At 43.2% G+C, this 21,181-nt stretch overlaps 1 protein-coding gene across 2 annotated transcripts in view; it reads left to right on the top strand.

The window, feature by feature from the left end:
* The window catches only part of SMYD3 (SET and MYND domain containing 3), a 777,767-nt gene that overhangs the window by 372,360 nt on the left and 384,226 nt on the right, over positions 1-21,181 (top strand). The window contains exon 1 of one of the 2 annotated variants that reach the window (XM_051820811.2): positions 15,938-16,065. The exons of the other annotated variant lie outside the window; for it this stretch is intronic. The gene's annotated coding sequence lies outside the window, so the exon portion shown is untranslated. Of the gene's footprint in view, positions 1-15,937; positions 16,066-21,181 lie in introns of those variants that run through there. 2 annotated transcript variants of the gene reach the window in all.

Here is a 21,181-nt window from a genome sequence, read left to right as displayed (position 1 = left end):
TTAACATTCATGTATCTATATATTTATATATCATGTGCTTGTATTTGTTTTTAATTTATTTATTTTTGTTGGAAAAACAGAGAAATCTTCCATTTGCTGATTCACTCCCCAAATGCCCATAACAGTCAGGGCTCTGCCAGGCCAAAGCCAGGAGTGGTAGTTCATTTGCATCTCCCTTGTGAGTGGCAGGATCCCAAGTACTTGAGCCATCGTTGGCTATTTCCCAAGGTGCTCATTATTTGGCAGCTGGGTCAAAAGCAGAGGTGGAGCTTGATCCCACACTGAATGTAGGCATCCCAAGTGATGGCTTAACCCTGCTGCACCACAGTGCCCACCCTATGCTTGTATTTTTATATATAAATATAATTTAGATCAGTAAATGGAGCACTTCTGTGCCATGAATTCTAAATACTTCTACCATTTCATATTTTTCAGTAAATAGGTTGTATAAAAACAACAGATAGAAAAGCATATACCTTACTTCACCTTTATTGGATAGTTACAAAAATAAGCTAAGCTGATTTCTTCTTTTAACCACTCTATATTTGTTGTCTTCTAGTGTTGAAACTGAAACTGGAATTGTGTAGTGTACATTCAAACAGACTGCATTTTATTCCAGTAGAAATATAGTTTCACATCTATCTCAATGGCTTTGTGTCAAAACTTGCCGTTTTACATGTCAACATGATATTGCTCCCTTATTCTACATTCTGAATGAAGGCAGTACATAGAGTGAAATTTTAGTGTCAAGACACATCGATTACAAACCACAAGAAATGTTCCAATTTTTAACCAGTGATGGAGAAAAAAATCAGGGGGAAATGAGTCTGTTTTTACTTTAAAGTAGTCGCTTTCAGGATAAGATATTTTCACTTAGAAATCAGTCATACCCTCACTGCAGACCAGTGCAGCCTTTAATAATTCATTCTGAAATCCTGGCTGATGCTGCCTGACTCTTTACTTATTTAGAGGTTTGTTTACCTCTCGGGTTGCACCTGCAGCTGTCCATGCAGTCTGCCATGTGTAGCCAGTGAAGAATAGCACATTAACTAGAATAATGTAAGCACCTCGGCTTCCTGCAATCTACAGTCTGTTTGGGTCTGACTGGCAACATATTTCTTAACAAAGCTCATCTTTCATCTGAGCCACAGGTTCATATCCTTAATGCGGTAATCAGAAGCTTTGGTTCTCTGACACTTGAGAATTTGGAAGCCCGGTAATATATGGCTTGGTTTGCAGGTTCTCAAAGGTTTTCTACTTGGGATTGATACAGTTGTGCTAGTCTCTTGTGTAATTAATCACAACAACAGACTGTAGCAGGATATCCTCCCCCCACCCCATCCCCCAAAAAAGAGGAAGCAGATCTTTCATAGGAACACAAAACTTACAGTTGTGGCAATGGGAGACTCCATTTCTTTAGAATGGCCTGCAGGACAGATATAAAAGAATCCTATTAAAATAGGCCTGTTGCATCTAACAAAGAATGTGAATAAAATGAACAAGTGAGATGGAATGTCTTTTTTCCACAGTTTTTGATGATATAAAGGTGATGTCTGCCTGAATAAAGGCCTGCATTTGTAAAAGTCAGAGCAGGCATTTGGCGTAGTAAGTTATGATCCTGCTTGGGATACCCATGTCCTATATCAGAGTGCCTGGGTTAGAGTCCTAGCTCTGCTCCTGATTCCAGCTTCCTGCTAATGTGCACCCTGGGAGATATCAGGTGATGGCTCAAGTGCTTGAGCCCCTGCCACCGATTTAGGAGAGCCATGAATTCTTGGCTCCTAGCTTTGGGCTGGCTCAGCCCTGGCTCTTGTGGGCCTCTGTGGAGTGAACCAGCAGATGGGAGCTGTTTGTCCCCCTCTCTTTCAAATTAAATAAATAATTAAAAAATAAAAATCATGACTTCATAAATGCTGCTGAGGGAATGTGGGCCCTGTCCCGTTTGCTTATTGTCTGCTCTTAGACAAGTCATTCACTATCTCTGCCTTAGTTTTCTTATCAATAAATTGGGGGTATCCAGAGCAACCTCAAGGGTCTTTTGCAGACATGGCCACAGTATAAGCTGCAGACAGGTCACAAAGTGGACACTGCACGCTGTGGGGGAATAGGAAACATGGAGTGGTGCCTGGAGAAGCTTCTGTCCCTGTCCCAGGCTGTGTTACTCCTCGGTTTTACTTCCATAAACCATACATAGAAATCCCCTGCTGTTGCAAAAAGATTTGAACTTTACATGGTCTGCATATGAACTTTTAATCTTCGTATGTGTTGCGTAGGATCTCTTTCTTTCCTACAGTGAATCAGTGCCTAGATCAGACACCCGAGTCATTGTGCGCTCTTTTGAGGCATGCATATCCATCATGCGGTCAGATACTCGGTGATTGGCTCTTTTTATCTGCTACCTCATTTTCAGGGTAACTAATTCTTACATGACCTTCAAATCCAGGTCAAACGTCACTTCTTGGAGGGAAGCATTTTATGGCTCTACCTTTCTGTCTGATTCTGGTGTCCCTTCTCTTTGCTCCCAAGACACCTTGTAGATTTTAGAAAATGCTTTTGTGTGCCCTTCAAAAGTTAATTTGGTTTCCTCTACTGTACTCTAAGTCCTTTTGAGCAGAGAGTGGGTCTTTCATTCTTCATTTTATTGTCTCCAACCGTTTTATATTCCTAACATCTCATGAATAACTGACAATTAGTGTTTATTGAAGAATCCTAAGGAAGTAGGGTTTCATGTTAACCATGATATAGAACACATTTTCCTTCAAATAACCTAGAGTTATTTATAAATAGCCTTACGGTGTAAGCTTTAGGGTGTTAGCAAATGACATTCTAAAGTTTTCTTCAGAATCTGAACTCTTTACCATTTACTTCTAGTAGTGGTGAATTGGTTATCTCTACCCTCACCAACAATATCCCAGTGGCAGGATTTTAAAAAATCTTCTTAATGTTGTTATGTTAGTTTATCTTATGTTTTTGTTTCCTGTTTCTCAGACCTCTGGGATATAGGGATCTCTATAAAAGGGTGTTAGCTCCATTTAAATGAAATGATGAATAAGCCCAAGTCTTTTGTGTGTAGGAATGTGGTAACCAAATTATGTCTCTGAAGTTAAGAATCAAAGCAAAACTCCATTACTCTAACATTAAGTAATTAATTAATTTTTTAAACATTAATTTAAAGAATTATGTTCTTGGGGCCAGTGTTGTGGCATAGTGGGTGAAGCTTCTGCTTAATGATACTAGCATCCCAGGTGGGTACCAGCTTGCCTCCCAGCCCAACTCTCTGATAATATGAATGTGCATGCGAAAGCAGTGGAAGATGGCCCAAGTGCTTGGCCCTTTCTTGCTACCTACATGGGGGACCTGGATGAATCTGCTGACTTTGGCATGGCTCAGTCCTGGATGTCTCAGCCACCTGGTGATTGAACCAGCAGATGGAAGACTTCTCTGTCTTTCTCTCTCTCTCTCTGTCTATAAATCTTTCAAATAAATCAATAAATCTTTTTTTTTATTTAAAACAAAAAATTCTGAGGGCTGGTGTTGTGGCACAGTGGGTAAAGCTGTCTGTGATGCTGGTATCCTATATGGATGCCAGTTTGAGTCCCAGATGTTCCACTTCCAATCCAGCTCCCTACTGATCCCCCGAGAAGAGCAGTAGAGGATGGCCAAAGTGTTTGAGCCCCACCACCGTGTGGGAGACCTGGAAGAAGCTCCTGGCTTCAGCCTGGCCTAGCCCCGGCCATGGTAGCCATCTGGGGAATGAACCAGTAGATGGAAGATTTCTCTCTGTGTCTCTACTTCTCCCTCTCCCTGTATAGCTCTGACTTTTAAATCAATAAATAAATCCTTAGATAAAAAATTCTGTTATTAGAAATCTGATAGTTCAAGAGAAACAAGATTTTTGGCATGTTTTGGCTTTTGGTGCCAACTCTGAGCATATTGAAACTGGGATACAGAACTTTGTTTTATTTTTTTAAGATTTATTTATTTGTTTGAAAGGCAGAGTTACAGAGAGAAAGAGAGAGTGAGAGAGAGCTTCTGTCTGCTGGTTTTCTCCTTGAATTGCTGCAACAGCTAGGGCTGAGCCAGGTCTAAGCTAGGAGCCAGGAACTCCATCACGGTCTCTGACTGGGTCCTCTTATACTGCTTTCCCAGGCACATTAGCAGGGAGATGGATTGGAAGCAGAGCAGCTAGGATTAGAAAGTGCTCATTTGGGTAGCCAATGTCACAGGCAGTGGCTTAACCCTCTGTACCATAATGCAGAGATCTTTATTGCCAGCATTTAGCCCAATAAATGTTTGGAAAAAGATGAACCAGTAAACAACTGATTATATTTACTTTTTAGCTTTATTTGATGATCAAACTAATTGGTTTGGTAACTTCAAAATTTAATTTTATTAGATAGAGGGAGAAACAAGCTTGCTCCCCTCCACTGCTTTACTTCCTTGTTACGTGTGACAGCCAGAGCTGGATATGCGTGGGCAAGAAGGTGGAATCAGGAGCAGAACCAGGACTTGACGAGGCCCTTCAGGATGTGAGGTGAATAGCTCAAACAGCATCCTGACTGCTAGGCCTGATGCTTGTGCGAAGTTTTTACAACCTGTTGCTGTTGTTGTAAAGGTAGCTTCTCAGTAGAACAGAGCTGGTTGGTAAACTTGAAATTTTACGTTTTTCCCTCATCAAAATGTATGGAAACAGCCAGTAGGCTTCTCCTATTGTACTGTTGTTTTGAAACCATAGAATTAGGAAATTAAAGGATAAAAATGATCTGTCTAATGTTGGTTGTGACCAAAAAGAATTGGAATTTGCTGTGGAGCAAAAGGTAAAGATCTAAAGATCAAGCAATGAATTTTGTTCCTTTTTAAAGTAAAGGCAGAATAATTGCTAGCATTATTGTTAGGATTAATTATTAAATTTTTTACTTTCAGTCTGTTCATCAGGCCTAGCTATTTAGGGTAAGAAAGCTTAGGAAGGAAGGAAGCTAATTTATTAGTTTGTTTTGATTGTTTAGTGTACTTATTTTGATAACTTCATTTGTTTATATTGTTATTGCAGTAAATTAATAAATTATAGGAACATTAAGCCAAGAGCTCTTCTTTTGTGCTTCAATTTTTTTATTTCTTTTAAAGATTTTATGTATATATTAGACAGGTAGTGTTACAGACAGTGAGAGAGAGACAGAGAGAAAGGTCCTCCCTCCGCCAGTTCACTCTCCAAATGGCTGCTACAGCCAGTGCTGCGCTGATCCAAAGCCAGGAGCCAGGTGCCTCCTCCCGGTCTCCCACGCGGGTGCAGGGCCCAAGCACTCAGGCCATCCTCCACTGCCCTCCTGGGCCACAGCAAAGAGCTGGACTGGAAGAGGAGCAACTGGGACTAGAATCTGGTGCCCACATGGGATGCGGGCGCCGCAGGCGGAGGATCAACCAAGTGAGCCACGGTGCCGGCCCCCTTTTTGTGCTTCTTGTTGAATAATATCTGAAGCTTTTTTGGCTCAGGAGATCTTCCTGCATAGGTGCTTTAAAAATTACAAAATGTTCATTACTTTCCTACTGTCTTTAAAGAAAGGGAAAATACTGGGTGTGTGAGTATAGTAAAAGGGTATTGGGTTCTATTTCTAGGATCATTGTAACACCACTAATGGTGCCGGATGGTAACCTTATAATGTGTCTTGGGCATCTTTCTGTGCTGTTGAGGGGGTAAAACTTTGAAGGCTTAAGCCCTGGGTCACTTAGAGATTTCCTGTCAGAGCAGGTTTCCCACCTGGAGCTGCATGGTGTGGTGTTGTCAAGAATCTTGATCTTTTGCCAAAGAGTCATACATTGACTAACAGGAATGTTAACTTTTTAAATTATCAGAGCTGGAGTAGAATCAGAGTGGAGAGCTCACTGAAGGTTACGGAGCCACCAAGGCTCTGATTATTTCCGTTGATTGAGTCAGTGAGTGCAGGGGAGGTGCCATACTCTGTGCTTGGATATGGAGACAAAACCATGCTGGGGTTATGTCTTGTGAACCTGCGGAGTAGTGAAGCCACAGAAATGTAGGGGAAAAGAGTAATTCACATTTATAGGAGTAAGAAAAAGATTAAAATTTTCTGTACCCTTTGAGGGGTCATTAGAAACTTAAAGTAAGCATAGATTTAGTGCTTAATGATGTAACAATATGGGTTGTAAAGTGTTGAAAGTTTGAGAAATGGAGATACTCACAAATATAAAAGATATTTTTCTAGCAACTTGATATGAAGGGAGTAATAGCTAGAGGTAAATTATGTTAAAGGAGTGTTTTGCTAAGATATAAGACTCTTGAGAAGAGTTTTAGAGGGAGTAAAAGTAGCCAGTGTGGAGAAGATGAGGTTGCAGTTCAGAAAGTGGAGGTTATAATGATTGGAGTGAGCTCCATCCAGGAGGCAGGAGGGGTGAGAACATAGGATAATGGGTTATCTGTGTAGGATATTATCTGTGTTCCTCTATAAAGGGGGGAGGATTTAAGGAATAGGCACACATACTGTTCATGGGATTGGATAAGAAGTTAGTAGCAGGGCTGTAACTTCTGTTTTCTCTGTGAAATTAGAAGATCATCTTCTGGGCCGGCGCTGTGGCTCACTTGGTTAATCCTCCGCCTGCAGCACTGGCATCCCATATAGGTGCCAGGTTCTAGTCCCGATTGCTTCTCTTCCAGTCCAGCTCTCTGCTGTGGCTCAGGAAGGCAGTGAAGTGGCCCAAGTGCTTGGGCCCCTGCACCCGCATGGGAGACCAGGAAGAAGCACCTGGCTCCTGGCTTCGGATTGGCATAGTTCCGGCCATAGTGGCCATTTAGGGGATGAACCAATGGAAGGAAGACCTTTCTCCTTGTCTCTCTCTCTCTCAATGTCTAACTCTATCTGTCGAATAAATAAATAAATAAATAAAATATTTAAAAAAAGGTTATCTTCTGAGGAAAGCTAGCACATGCAGGGGACTGGGACTTTAGCAGAGAAATGGAAATTGAGTGAATTTCTGAGGGAACTGATCTGGACTATGTGGAAGGCCCCTAGGGCCATGTACAGTTACAGAGGCAAGTTGAGTACCGTGTGTGTGCAGAGACACCACTCTACAGAGTTCCACGGTTTACTAGAGTTGGGCAGCCTGGTGTTCCCCCCTCGCCCCCCCCCAAAAAAAAAGTGAACATGAGTACTTACTTAATGCTGAGTGTCATACGTGTAGTAACTTAGTCTTCAAAAGAAGGCTATGAGCCGGCGCCGTGGCTCAATAGGCTAATCCTCCACCTTGCGGCGCCGGCACACCGGGTTCTAGTCCCGGTCGGGGCGCCGGATTCTGTCCCGGTTGCCCCTCTTCCAGGCCAGCTCTCTGCTATGGCCAGGGAGTGCAGTGGAGGATGGCCCAGGTGCTTGGGCCCTGCACCCCATGGGAGACCAGGAAAAGCACCTGGCTCCTGGCTCCTGCCATCGGATCAGCGCGGTGCGCCGGCTGCAGCGGCGGCCATTGGAGGGTGAACCAACGGCAAAAGGAAGACCTTTCTCTCTCTGTCTCTCTCTCTCACTGTCCACTCTGCCTGTCAAAAATTTAAAAAAAAAAAAAAAAAAAAAAAGAAGAAGGCTATGAAGGGCTGGCTCTGTTGTGTAGTAGATTAGGCCTCTGCTTGCGGCACTAGCTTCCCATAAGGGCGCCAGTTCATGTTCCAGCTGCCCCTCTTCCAATCCAGCTCTCTGCTAATGGCCTGGGAAGGCAGTGGAAGATGGCCCAAGTGCTTGGGTCCATGTACCCATGTGGGAGGCTGAGAAGAAGCACCTTGTTCCTGGCTTTGGATTGGCTCAGCTCTGGCCATTGCAGCCATTTGGGGAGTGAACCGGGGGATGGAAGACCTTTCTCTCTGCCCCTCCCTCTTTCAACTCTGCCTCTCAAATAAGTAAATAAATCTTAAAAAAAAAGAAAAAGAAAAAAGAAGGCTATGAAATAACTTCTGTTGTTAACATCCCAATTTAGCAGATGTCTCTGTGGAAGATATACCATGTTGGTCAGTCAGTAAGTTGCAGGGCTAATGTTAGGATGCTAACAGGGAGTGCTGTTCTGGACCCTGTATTCACCTGTGTTTTCCTGATTTAGAGCAGTAAAGGTACAGAGATGACTACCATGTTGCTTTCTTCTGGGGAGTTGGGACACAAGTTTATAGGGCAAAGGAGTTGACAATAGTGGGCTTGGAAAGATACTCCATGAAGCCAGCTGGATAAGGGAGTAGGGGCTGGGTATTCGCCTAGGGGTTAGGAAGCCTGTGTCTCTCATTGCAGTGCCCGGGATTGATGACTGCCTCTGACTCCTGCGTGTAGTTTCCTGCGTATACAGAGCTGGGAGGCAGCAGCACATGATACTCATGTCTCTGCCACCCACGTGAAAAACTTGTATTGCATTCCCACTTCCAGCTTTGACTCTGGCCCTGGCCTATTCGTCTGCTTCTGTCAGCCTCTTTCTGCCTGTCTCTTGATGAAAAAAAGAGAGGGAATATAACTGGTGTGGGTGCAAGAGTTAAGAGTTTGAGATCCATGGAAAACCGAGTACACCCAAAGTGAGAGCCCAGCTAGGTCCTTTTCAAATAATATCTTGTCCTTTCTTTCTTAATATCCCCCTTCACACATGGGAAAACTAAAGTCTGTGTAACTAATATTGCTTATGTTCATTGCACTAAATAGTAGAGTTAGAATTTAACTTCTAGGCCTCAAACCTCCCAAGTTTCCTGCTATATTAATAAAAGAGAGTTAGACTCACTGTCGAAAAGAGCTTTCATCCACTCTGTATGTAGAAGAACTTAATGACTTATAGAAAGTTAATTGATTATAGGGATATATTGCCTTTCCCATTCAAGGAATATATTATGAGTAGTAACTTCTGTAGGATATAATTTCTATTGTAGGCAAGGTTCTGAACAAGCCTTCCTTCTCCATTTTTTTAGGGTGGTAGTTTGGGGGGCATTATGTTAAAAATATCTTTGTTGCTTTGGTGGGGAAGGGGAGTAAGCGAGTTATTAGCATATAGCTGTGCTAACATGCACAGGTGTTTTCCCCTTGTACCCTCCTCTGCTGATTTTCATGATTGCGTCAGACCTTCCTTTCTTGGGCAAATTGTCTGTCTGTTCCCTCCACGGCCACATTGGAGAAATCCATGGTTTGCACTCCAGTTTGTCCACATGAATTGTTACTGTCCTTTATGCAGACAAAATTGTTAGTAGATACAGAATTAGCAGTATAATGGCCAACATTGTGACTCAGTCAGTTCAGCTACCACCTGTGATGCCAGCATCCCATATGAAAACCACTTCCAATCCAGCTTCTTGCTAAATGTACCTGGGAAATCAGTAGAAGGTGGCCTTGGTGCTTGGGCTCCTGCCACTAACCTGGGAGACCCGGATGAAGTTCTAGGCTTCTGGCTTCAGCCTGGCCCAGCTCCAGCTGTTGCAGCAAGTTGGGGAGTGAACCAACAGATGGAAGATCTCTCCCTGTTTTTCCTTATCTGTAACTCCACATCTCAAATAAATAATTTTTTTTTTTTTTGGACAGGCAGAGTGGACAGTGAGAGAGAGAGACAGAGAGAAAGGTCTTCCTTTGCCGTTGGTTCACCCTCCAATGGCCGGCATGACCGGCGCGCTGCGGCCGGCGCACTGCGCTGATCCGATGGCAGGAGCCAGGAGCCAGGTGCTTTTCCTGGTCTCCCATGGGGTACAGGGCCCAAGCACCTGGGCCATCCTCTACTGCACTCCCTGGCCACAGCAGAGGGCTGGCCTGGAAGAGGGGCAACCGGGACAGAATCCGGCGCCCCGACCGGGACTAGAACCCGGTGTGCCGGCGCCGCTAGGTGGAGGATTAGCCTAGTGAGCCGCGGCGCCGGCTTCAAATAAATAAATTTTAAAAATTAGCAGTAAGTTGTTTTAATCAATAGATGTAAAACATGCTTCATCATCCCATTTTACAAGGCCCAATTATAAGATGGTAATATCTGTTTTCCTTATTTGAGCAAAATCTCAGTACCATAGCATTAGCAGAATTTTGACAGTAAAAATAATGATGAAAAAAATCTAGGAATTGGTAAACCATGTAATTCACCCCAAATTATGATGCTAATTCCAGTTGAATTATTTATACATTATTCATATCAAACTTATGCTTTGTTCTGTTACTTAGGTATACCACATTTTGTCAGATTGATGTTCTGTTCTTATATGTGAGAATGGATTTTTTAAGTGAGTTTTTTCTTTTGTATAATGATTATTTTTTAAGGACTTACATTATTTATTTATTTAAAGGCAAAATTACAGAGAGAAGGAGAGACAGAAAAAGTGAGGACTTCCATCTGTGGGTTCACTCCCCAAATGGGTGCACCAATTGGTGCTGGGCCAGGCCGAAACCAGGAGCCTGCAACAACATATGGGTCATCCATGTGGTAGGCAGGTGCCCAAACATGTGTGATATTTTCTGCTGCTTTTCTGAGGTCAATAGCAGGGAGCCGGATCAGAAGCGGAGCAGCCAGGACTTGAACCAGCACTACTATGGGATGCTTGCATCACAGGAGGTGGCTTAACCTGTTGTGCCACAACACTGGCCCCTTGATGAGGTTTTTGGGGTTGAGCATGGCATGTTCAGTTTATTGTAGCTGGTACAAGATTTTGAAATGATCGAGAATTTGTGGTTTTACTCAGTAACCTGTGGGAAGATGAATTTATGTCTTCCAAGTTTAATTCTAACTCCTGCTGTGCTTTCTGTAATTAAAGCCAAATCTATTATTGTTGACTTAGTTTTTATTGACTAATGTATTCAATGTGAGAAAGCTGTAGTAAAAAAATTACAAAACCTCAAAATAAGTGAAACAGGATTAACTTTATCAAAGTCATTTTTGCCGCCACAGTTACTGAGAACTAATATCTAATCTTGGTGTGTCAAGATTGTAGCAGAATGATGACAACCAAATGACCAAGAAATGGTTTGTAAAAGAATGGACTATTATTTATGTTTTACTTTCTTTGGGTGGTATTTATTTCTTTGGGAGTTCAGATTGCTTGGGTAAGAAAAGACTGGTATTTTCTTCTGAGACTTCAAAGATTGTAACACTTTTGTAGCAAATTTTTGTTTATGCTAGATAATGCTATGGAATTTTCTTCTCTATATCAATCCCTGTGAAGCGAGCCAGAAACTGAATTTATTTTTCCAAAGTTGTGGATACAAAAGAATAGAGGTTAAATGAGCTTCCTTATACAAATAGAAGTAAATGGTCATTTCAGGTAAGGAATGAATAGAATCGTAAAGTCCTTAGAACATGGACCATTAAATAGTAGACAGGGGAATCTTTTAGTTAAATAGTAGACCAAATGACCCTCTGCATGCAAGGTAAGGAAGCTTCATGTCTTACAAGTAGTAATTTTAAAGATGATCCCTAGAATATTGGTCTCTGTTTGGCACTCAATATTTGAAGTTTTGTTTTTAGTATTCTATTTACTTGGCATAGTTAGGATTTTTGTCTAATATAGCAGAAAACTTCCTATGTAGAATAATTTTAAAAATATGATTACATTGGATTAGAGCCGTGAACAATTGTTCCTCTCAATAATGATTCCATCTTTTGAACTCATTAAAATATAAAGGCCTTTTAAAAAATCTGCCTCATTATTTTTAATGCAGTTCTATCATATCCTTTTGTTGGTAAAGGTAGTTAAAATGTCCCTCCTAAAGGGAAAGAAAGATCATTTCTAGTTAATCAATACCTTTCTCTTTAGGGTTTTTTTTTAAGCATTCTTTATTTTTAAGGATTTCTTTATTTATTTGAAAGGTAGAGTTACAGTGAGGGAAAGACACCGAGAGAAAGATATCTTCCATTTTCTGGTTCACTTCCCAAATAGCAGCAGTGGCTGAGACTAAATCAGGATGAAGCCAGGAGCTTCATTCAGATCTCCCATGTGGCTAATAGGGGTCCAAGTACTTGGACCGTAATCTGCTGCTTTCCCAGGTGCATTAGCAAGGAGCTGGATTGGAAATGAAGCAGCCCAGACTCAAACTGGTGCTCGTATGGGATGCCAGTGTCATAGGCAGTGGCTTAACCTGCTGCATCACCACAACAGTTCCATGAAACATCTTTCTGAAAACAAAACCAGAAGTAAATTTGGGTATTGGTTGCAGCAGAGTGAGTGAGAAGCATGATGGAGGACAGAGCAGAGGCTCAGGGATGTCAAAAGGACTCTGGATTTCTAAGTCTAGCTGCTGGTCTTCGTTAGCTCTGTGACTTGAAAAAGAAGTCATGGAACCTCTCTCGATGTCACTTTCTTCATACAGAATGTAAGGACTTTGATTTAGACTTCCAAGTTTATTTTCAGTGCTAGCTTTTAATCATTTAATCAAAATGCAGCAGGAGATTTTTTTTTAATCAGACAATGTTTATTTGTCTTAGTGTTCTGATTCCACATCCTCCTCTAGTTATTGCCCCATTTCTGTAGTTTTCTTTATAGAAATGCTTCTCAAAGGATATGTCTCTACTCTGTGGTTCCATTTCCTATCCTCTAGTGTGAGCACCGAACCCCCTCCTACACCCCTTTCCTTGTCCTTGTCCTTGGTCTAAGTGACCCCAGGTTAGGCACACACCGCCCAGAAGCGTACGTTGCTTCTCGGCTCCTCCTTTTACTTTCGGTTCGCCTGACAAATTCACATAAGGGACTGATCATCCCAGAATTCGGAACCAAGTCATCTTTCCTCACTCCAGAGAGGTGACGCTCCAGAGACACCATGTGGGCATATGGCCTTGACCTAACGAATCAAGAAAGTCCCCTACTAAGCACAGGACATACGTACGATCTGATACACCACTGTCTGTTCATCTAATGTAGGGAACCCCGTGCAGAATGCCATCAGCCACTGAGGTGCTAGGAATTTGCATTGTTATGGCAGCAGTGCTGTGCCTGTCTTTCCTTTGGCTAGAGTTGGCATGGTGTGCTGTTCTTAAGTGCTCAAACATGGGAAAGATACCCCCCTCTCAGAATTCCACACAGATTACGAAACATAATAAATCTGTGAGTGATAAGAGCTTGACAATCCAGGTCCTTGTCTCACAGACAACAGTTGATGACTTAGGGAGAGAGATCTCTGATGGTGAAAATGACATTTCAGCAGACAAGGTAGCAATGCCTGGTCAGCCACCCCCCCAAATACTTGTGGGATAAACTTAGATGACCTCGAGGCAATAACCCACACGAGGTCATCCCATCCAAACCCAGTGAGGATCCCCACATTTGTGGCAGTTCCCAGCACCCCAGGTTCTCAGGGCAGCTGCTTGACCCCATCCCACCCGGACGTTTGTCGTTAATGTAGGAGTGGATGCAGAATTCAAGCCCTGGATTCCAACACCCATAAATGACCTTACTATGCTAAAAAAGGCTTCTCAAGAATCAGGCCCCGACTCTCCCTACTTTGAACAGGTGCTCATACAATGGGCAGCGAACCTTCAAACTCATTTTGACTGGGTTACACTGCTCAAAGCATGTTTGTCGAGACCACAGTTCTTACAGTGGAAAGCCTGCTATGAGGAAGAGGCTGAAACAGCGGCGAGGAATAATGCTGCCTATGGAATCGCACTAACCTTTAGATATGACCCTCAGGTGCCTCTATTTGCCATAACCATCTCTACCCTCAAGGCCCCCTTAGGAGTTATTTGGCAACAACACGGACCACTTTTTTGGGTGCAGATAGCCTGGAGCGAGTGTCGTAAAATAGTTAACAAAGTAGATGTCATCCTTATGATGGGACTTAAATTAAGATATTATGCCAATAAGATATTTAACACAGAGCCAGACATAGTGGCCCTACCCCTATCACAATTAGAACTGTCGACATTGATGCAGAATAGCATGCTCTTTGAAACGTTAATGATAAATTTCCCAGGACAGGTTGACAATCACCTGCCAGCGGACAGGCTACTCCAGACATTACAAACCTTAGAAATAGACTATCCAAAACATGCTTTCCCTGCTAATCAACCTATACCCATGGCACCGTGTGCGTTTACGGATGCCAGCAAGTCACTGTTTGGAATAGTGATCAAATCCTCAACAGAAAAAGATAAGATCCATGTAGAACCCCACAGGGGATCAGTACAATTGGGAGAAATAAGGGCAATAATCAAGGTTCTACTCCTTAGCCAGGATGGGCCGGTAAATACATTTTCGGACAGCAAATACTCAGTACAGGTAGCAAAGACGATCCCTTTTGCAGTCTTTAACCTGACCAATAAGCCAATTGACCAGATGTTCACAACACTTAAAGAGCTAACAGAACAGAAAACACCCTTGGCATATCTCACACGTGAGATCACATACTGGGCTACCTGGCTTTATTTTCCAATGCAACAAAAAGGTTGATCATCTTATCTCTTGCAACACGGCTTCCATTGGACACCTAGAACAAGCCCGTATTCTACACCAAAAATTTCATATGTCAGCAAACAACATAAAATTGCTTCTCCCGGAGCTAACAATGAGCTAATGCAAACACCTAGTGCATTCTTGCAAGAATTGTGCACCCCTCGCCCCATTAGGCCCACTGCAACAAGCAGGAGTGAACCCGCGAGGCCTTGCTCCTAATAAGCTCTGGCAAGTGGACGTCACCCACATTAACTCCTTTGGTAAACTTAAGTTTGTCCATGTGGTGGTAGATACTTGTTCAAAGGCTGTATTTGCAACAGCCCAATCTGGAGAAAAGGCTAATAATGTGATAAAGGTGGTTAAATCAGCCATGCTGGTCCTTGGTGTCCCCTGGACCATAAAGACTGATAAAGGACCAGTGTATACATCACAGGAATTTAATTTCTTCCTGAAATCCTGGGACACACAGTCTGCCACAGATATCCCATACAACCCACAGGGACAGGCAATCATTGAAAGAACTCATAGGACGATTAAAGATCTCTTACAAAGACAGAAAAACAATCATTTGCCCCCAGACCCACAGCTTGCTTTGACTGAGGTCCTTTTCACTATCAATCTTCTTACTTTTGATTCCCAAGGGATCAGCCCAGCTCATAAACACTGGGTTCCTTTCCATCCCAGCCCCAGCCCCTATGGTTAGGTGGAAAGACTTCCTGACAGGAGAATGGAAGGGACCACACCCCCTGCTAACCGAGAGCCAAGGATATGCATGTGTCTTTCCAGAGAAAGCGGAACAGCCCATTTGGGTAACAGCCAGAAACATTAAGCCTGCTACTGACAGCCAACCATAACCAGCTAAATAAGACTGAGAGTCTGCCTTGTTAGCGGATGCACCTGCCCTATCATCCTACCCTGAGAAACTGCCCATAGCCACATCCGTTACTGGTTTATACCCCACTAGCTCTGGTCAGCCACTCAAATGGCCCACAGGCTGTGTGAGGTCATGCCATTCCTGATTATTCCTCAGTCCTACCCCTATCTGAGCAAGCACTCCTGTGGTCTCCTGTTTTGAGCACTGGTTAGTCAATGATGGGTAAGATCCCCTTGGGGACAACCTAAGACAGTCACAGCCGCGTAGGGAGACCACGTGGAAATGGGGTCAACAATGGTATGGCCAAGAATCATGCCTTCCGTTGCTCAAAAACAAAAAGGGGCAAATGTGGAGTGAGAAGGTGAGAAGTCATGCCAAGACGGCCGCTGACAACAGAAACTGCCTGGCAACAGGCCGTGATTAGATGGCTTCAGAAACATGACTACAGAGCCTGACTGACAACAGGCCGTGATTGGATGGCTTCAGAAACCACACAACAGAGCCTGACTGGCAACAGGCTGTGATTGGCTGGTTTCAGAAACTGCCTGGCAACAGAGCCTGACTGGCAACAGGCTGTGATTGGATGGCTTTGGAAACTGCCTGGCAACAGGCTGTGATTGGTTAGGGCATAGACCGCCCCTTGACCGGATTGGCTGCCTTGGCTATATAAGCAGCTGTAGCAACTGAAATAAGTCTGCAGGCTGCTTGCCTCAGGCCTGCTTTCACCTGACTCCCGGGGTCTGTGTGGTGGCTCTGCCCCTCTTGCCCCCATCATGCTGCTCCTCTCAGGAATGAATCCACAGCAACACTCCAGGTGTCTTCTTAAACTCACTCTGCCTCCCCCTCACTGTTTACAGGCTTTACTGTATTTTTTTTTTTATAAGATTTTATTTATTTGAGAGAGTTACAGAGAGAGGGAGAGACAGAAAGATCTTCCATCTGTTGGTTTAGTCCCCAGATGGCCACAATGGCCGGAGCTGAGCTGGGTTGGACTTGAGCTGATCTAAAGCTAGGAGCCAGGAGATTCTTCTAGGCCTCCCACATGGGGGCAGGGGCCTAAGCACTTGGGCCATCTTCTGCTGCTTTCCCAGGCCATAAGCAGGGAGCTAGATCAGAAGTGGAGTAGCCTGGAATCAAACTGGCACCTGTATGGAATGCTTGTACTGCAAATAGAGGCTTAGCATACTATGCCACAGCGCGGGCCCCTGCTGGCTGTACTCTTAAGGTAACTGCAATGCTAGATACAGTTCTTTGGCATCATTTTTTTGATGCAGTTGCATTTGCATTTGTGACTTGGGATGGGTTTGTATTATTTTCTTACTACCTACCTGAGAACAGTGGGTCAAGCTGTCAAGTGTCCTAGGCTGGTTATGTGCCACAGGAATTCTTGCCATGGCATTATCCTGATGGCACACTTATGACAGATGCATCATCACCTTACATAGTAGGAAGCAAAAAGATGATTCCAAGAAGTTGTTGAGGGGCTGGAATGGAAATTGTATGTTCCATTTCAGATGTCACTAGGTCCCATTTCCCTTTTTTTTAAACCTAGAAACCTTTTATTTAAGGTATATAAACTTCTTGCATTTCATATATACAAATATAGGAGCATAGAGATTCTTCCCACTGTACCCATCCTCCTACCTTTACTCCCAACCTTCTTCCCCCTTCCTCTCGTATTCCCATTCTTATTTTTTTACTAAGATCTATTTTTCAATTAACTTTATAAACATAAGGTTAACCCTACGCTAAGTAAAGAGTTCAACAAATAATATGAAAAAGAAAAAACTGTTCCTCAACAGTCGAGACAAGGGCTGTTCAAAGTCATCACATCTCAAAGTGTCAATTTCACTCCTGTGGATTACCTTTTAGGTACTCTATTAGTTACCATAGATCAGGAAAAACATGGTATTTGTCTTTTTGAGACTGGCTTATTTCACTAAGTATAATGTTTTCCAGTTACATCCTTTTTTTTTTTTTTTTTTTTTGCAAATGTAGGCCCCAGTTTTATTTGATAAGGCTTTTGTAGCAGGCCATGCATGGTGCTTGTTGGATAGCAGGCCTGTGTTCCTCTAAGGCTTTTCTCCACCTTTTCTTTTTCTTTCCATTTTTCCTCCACTCTGTGGCCTTTTTACCTCTAAATCATGGTGTGAAATTATAACCAGAGAGCACATCGTGATTCGCATTACTTGCAACATGTAACAAGGGCATATTCTTCATGGGGGACTGTTCTCCAGCTTTTTGCTCCTGCTTCTCACACTAGATGAGGGCTGCTCCCCTGCCTGTATACCTGCAGCTCATGACATGAATCCTCTGAGGTATGGCCTTTCTCCAGCAATAAATCACCGAAGCTGTTGCTATTTCTGAAAGCCAGCCTTTCTTCGGGTTGGGAAATTAAGAGAGCGTGGTCTCCTCCCTTCCCTTAGGGTTTGCTGAGGCAGAGTTTGTTCATGGTGAAAAATGTGCCATTCAGCTCCAGCTTAACCTGATCAGGGAACATACAGAATCAGATGGAAGCAAAATGAAATACTGTGACTATACCGGGTGCTTCTGTCACCAAGGCAAAGAGGTGAGGGGAAATCTAATTATTCTTGAACAGATTGCCCTCTGCCAAGCTCTGTCATGCCTGCGTGCACATTAACAAGGGGATGGCCTGTGTCTGACTCCAGAAGCCTCGCAGAGCTGACTTCAGGCCCCTTTGTTTGCTTCAAACCTTGGATGGCGCAGAGCACTGGCAAGCGTCACTCACTCAGCAACAGTTTGGAGGGTCTTTGCAGTTTTACACAGCTGCTTTCTCTTCCCTCTGTGATCCCTAACTCTTTCCTCCTCCTCCTCTCAGGGTTCCTTGTGCTGTCTTGCTAATTACAGGTTAAGTATATGTCGGTGGCTCTGGCAGGCATAGAAAGGTAGGCTATGTTATTTAAATTCCTCAGACCCTTCACCTCCTTTCTAAGTTCTGGCTTTCTAGTCTGGTTCTACACACCCCTGCTGCTCTTTTAGTTCCTTTGTTCTGTCTTCAAAACCCACCCTCAGACTTGGTCTTCAGCCAGTCATTCAGGCCTTCAAGTCTGTGCCCTGTCTCTCTTCCTCAATTGCTGAAGGAAAGGTTTTACCCCTTGTTTAAAAGGATGATGCTTTGAGGGATAGAATCAGGTGTGTTTGAAGGGTTTTGTTTTTGAACAAGGGTCTCTTTCTCAAGCCATTGACATTTCCTTGTGTGTGCAGTTCTTAGCTCTTCTGAGATCACACTCCAAGCGTTTTCCTTCTTTTTGGTCCATTTACACTCCTGCAGCTTGAGTCTTGTCTTTTCAGATTTTCCCAGCACCAGACCTATCGGGAAGTTTTGGTCTTAAGGACAGGTGAAAGTGTGAGGTAATATAAGCAGTTTTACTACCTGTATTCTTATAAAAAGTTCCTGTTTCCTCACTCCCCTCTTCCTCTGGCGTGGTGCATCCTCAGCCCTGTGTGGTTTTTTTTTATCACAGTACTTGGCATGCTATATTGTAATGTCCCTTCTCTTGTTGTTGCCAGACATGTGAGCTCCCCAACTCCAGGGACACCCTCTACCTTTGATCAGCACACTGTAGATATTTAAAAAATACAGATTAGTAAATAATAATTGAGTGTGGTTTGAGAGTGGTTTAATAGCATAAGGATCAAATATGAGCTTTGGTGTCAGACCTGGAATAAAATTCATGCCTATACTTCTTAATAGAAATATGACTCTTTAACTTTTCTGAGACTCAGCTCTTGATCTGTATCAGGTTTGATCATATATTGACTAGTGAGCTAATAGCCATTAACGTGTTCTGATCACTCAAGTGCATGCCAGGCATTGTACTTAGCAATCTGCATGAATTTGTTTCATTTAACTCTCACCATGTTTCAGATGAATATTGTTTTTATTACTTTTTATCACATCACAAAGTCAATTTAAGAAATTTAAGCTGCTCACTAAAGGTTACACAACTAGGAAGTAGACTGAGTTAGCATTCTGTCATCTGATTCCAGAGTCCTTGCTCTTAAGATTATGAATTCTGGGGCAGGTGTTGGCTCATTGGTTATGTCAGTGCTTGGATGCCTCCATCCCATTTCGGAGTTCATTAATAAAAAAACTGGATTGGACATGGAATAGCCAAAACTGTAACCATCACTCTGTCACAGAGGCTTAACCCACTGCGCCAAACACCAGCTCCCCTCATCGTATTTTTATTATTATTATTATTTTTATTTATTTATTTATTTTGACAGGCAGAGTGGACAGTGAGAGAGAGAGACAGAGAGAAAGGTCTTCCTTTGCCGTTGGTTCACCCTCCAATGGCCGCCGTGGCCGGCGCGCCGTGCTGATCCGATGGCAGGAGCCAGGAGCCAGGTGCTTTTCCTGGTCTCCCATGGGGTGCAGGGCCCAAGCACCTGGGCCATCCTCCACTGCACTCCCTGGCCACAGCAGAGAGCTGGCCTGGAAGAGGGGCAACTGGGACAGAATCCGGCGCCCCGACTGGGACTAGAACCCGGTGTGCCGGCGCCGCAAGGTGGAGGATTAGCCTAGTGAGCCACGGCGCCGGCCCCCTCATCGTATTTTTAAGAAGCAGTTGCTCCTCCTCTAGTGAGATCCATTAAGTTGGTGGCAGACTCAATCTCCTGGAAGGCTGTTTATGGTACTTAAAATGACTCATCTCCAAGGTTCTGTATGTTCTTAAGTGATACTTAAGACAAGTGTCTGGCAACTTTCTGGAAGTTCTTTGCTATCCAGGACACTTGTTTAATGCTTCCAGAGTTAACTGTGCATTTACATTGCAGAGGGAATTCTTTGTTTCCCAGTCTTCAGTGAAGTGGAAACATAGTGTTTTGTATCTTTCTATAAAAGTCAGCAGTTTTCCAAAGGTCTTGCTTATGAAAGTTATTAGTTATGCAAAGTGGGCCTTTATGGATATTCCATGAAATGATTCCAATTAAAAGGCAGTGGTTAGATTGCCAGTCAGTGTCAGGTAATTAAATTATGATATGCTCCTGTCATTAACAAGGACTCTGATGTGGGAGGGGGGGAGATAAACAAAGATTCTTGAAATTTGTTGATAGGGAGAGTATATTACTTTGTGCATTCTCGTATAATTAGGAAAATAAAACAGCTTCGCATTATGTATTGGAAATAGAGAAGACTTATTACTTTCTCCTAGGGTATAATTAATCAATTTCAGCTGTGGTGTTTCAGATGTTATGGTAAAGTAGAATTTCATTAAAAACTGTAGTTCAGTAATAATGGGCCAGTCATACTGATACTATTTCAAACATAAAAATGAGCTTCAGATATCAAAAGCATATTCTTTCCTTAGTGTTGCCCCAAGAAGAAGTTGAATTGAGAAAGGGCTACATTGGAATTTTGAGGCTGGTTTCAACTCATATTTTTGTAGTGATTGAAGGAAGACAGTTTAGTTCCTTGACTTGTGCATTGGAGAGGGCCAAGGACTTCTTTCACTGATACTCTGGCCAGTGCATGGATCCTCTCGTCTCAGCTCCACAGGGAGGCTGTCGATCCAGCCAAGGAGAGCCTTGCTGGGCTGCAGTAAGTCGCTTATAAATACAGACAGGGATTGGAAAGGAAACTGCTTTTCTTCTAGCTGTAGTTATAAATCTTACCAGGAGCTTGTAGAAGCTGTGTGTTAACCAGGACGCTGCTCCATGAGGAAGTAAATTCCCTGACTGGCAAGTGTAAGACTTTGGGAAAGATAACTTTTCTGCATTCATTCCAGTTTTCAGTACCTTGATCTGGTGGCCTTCTGTGGGGTTATGTGGTTATCTGCACCCCCAGACATGTGCATCAGTGATGGTGACTTAACCGGTGGGGGAGCCGGAAGCACAGGGGCTGGGGAAAGGTCTTAGGAGATCCCAAGCATCAATAAGCACAATCTCAAGAATTCAGACTTACGTAA

This window comes from Oryctolagus cuniculus, chromosome 13 (assembly GCF_964237555.1).
Source record: "Oryctolagus cuniculus chromosome 13, mOryCun1.1, whole genome shotgun sequence".
In the NCBI taxonomy this organism is placed as follows: Eukaryota; Metazoa; Chordata; class Mammalia; order Lagomorpha; family Leporidae; genus Oryctolagus; species Oryctolagus cuniculus.
Note: the sequence above shows the minus strand (reverse complement) of the source record. Positions and strands in the feature narration are given on the sequence as shown.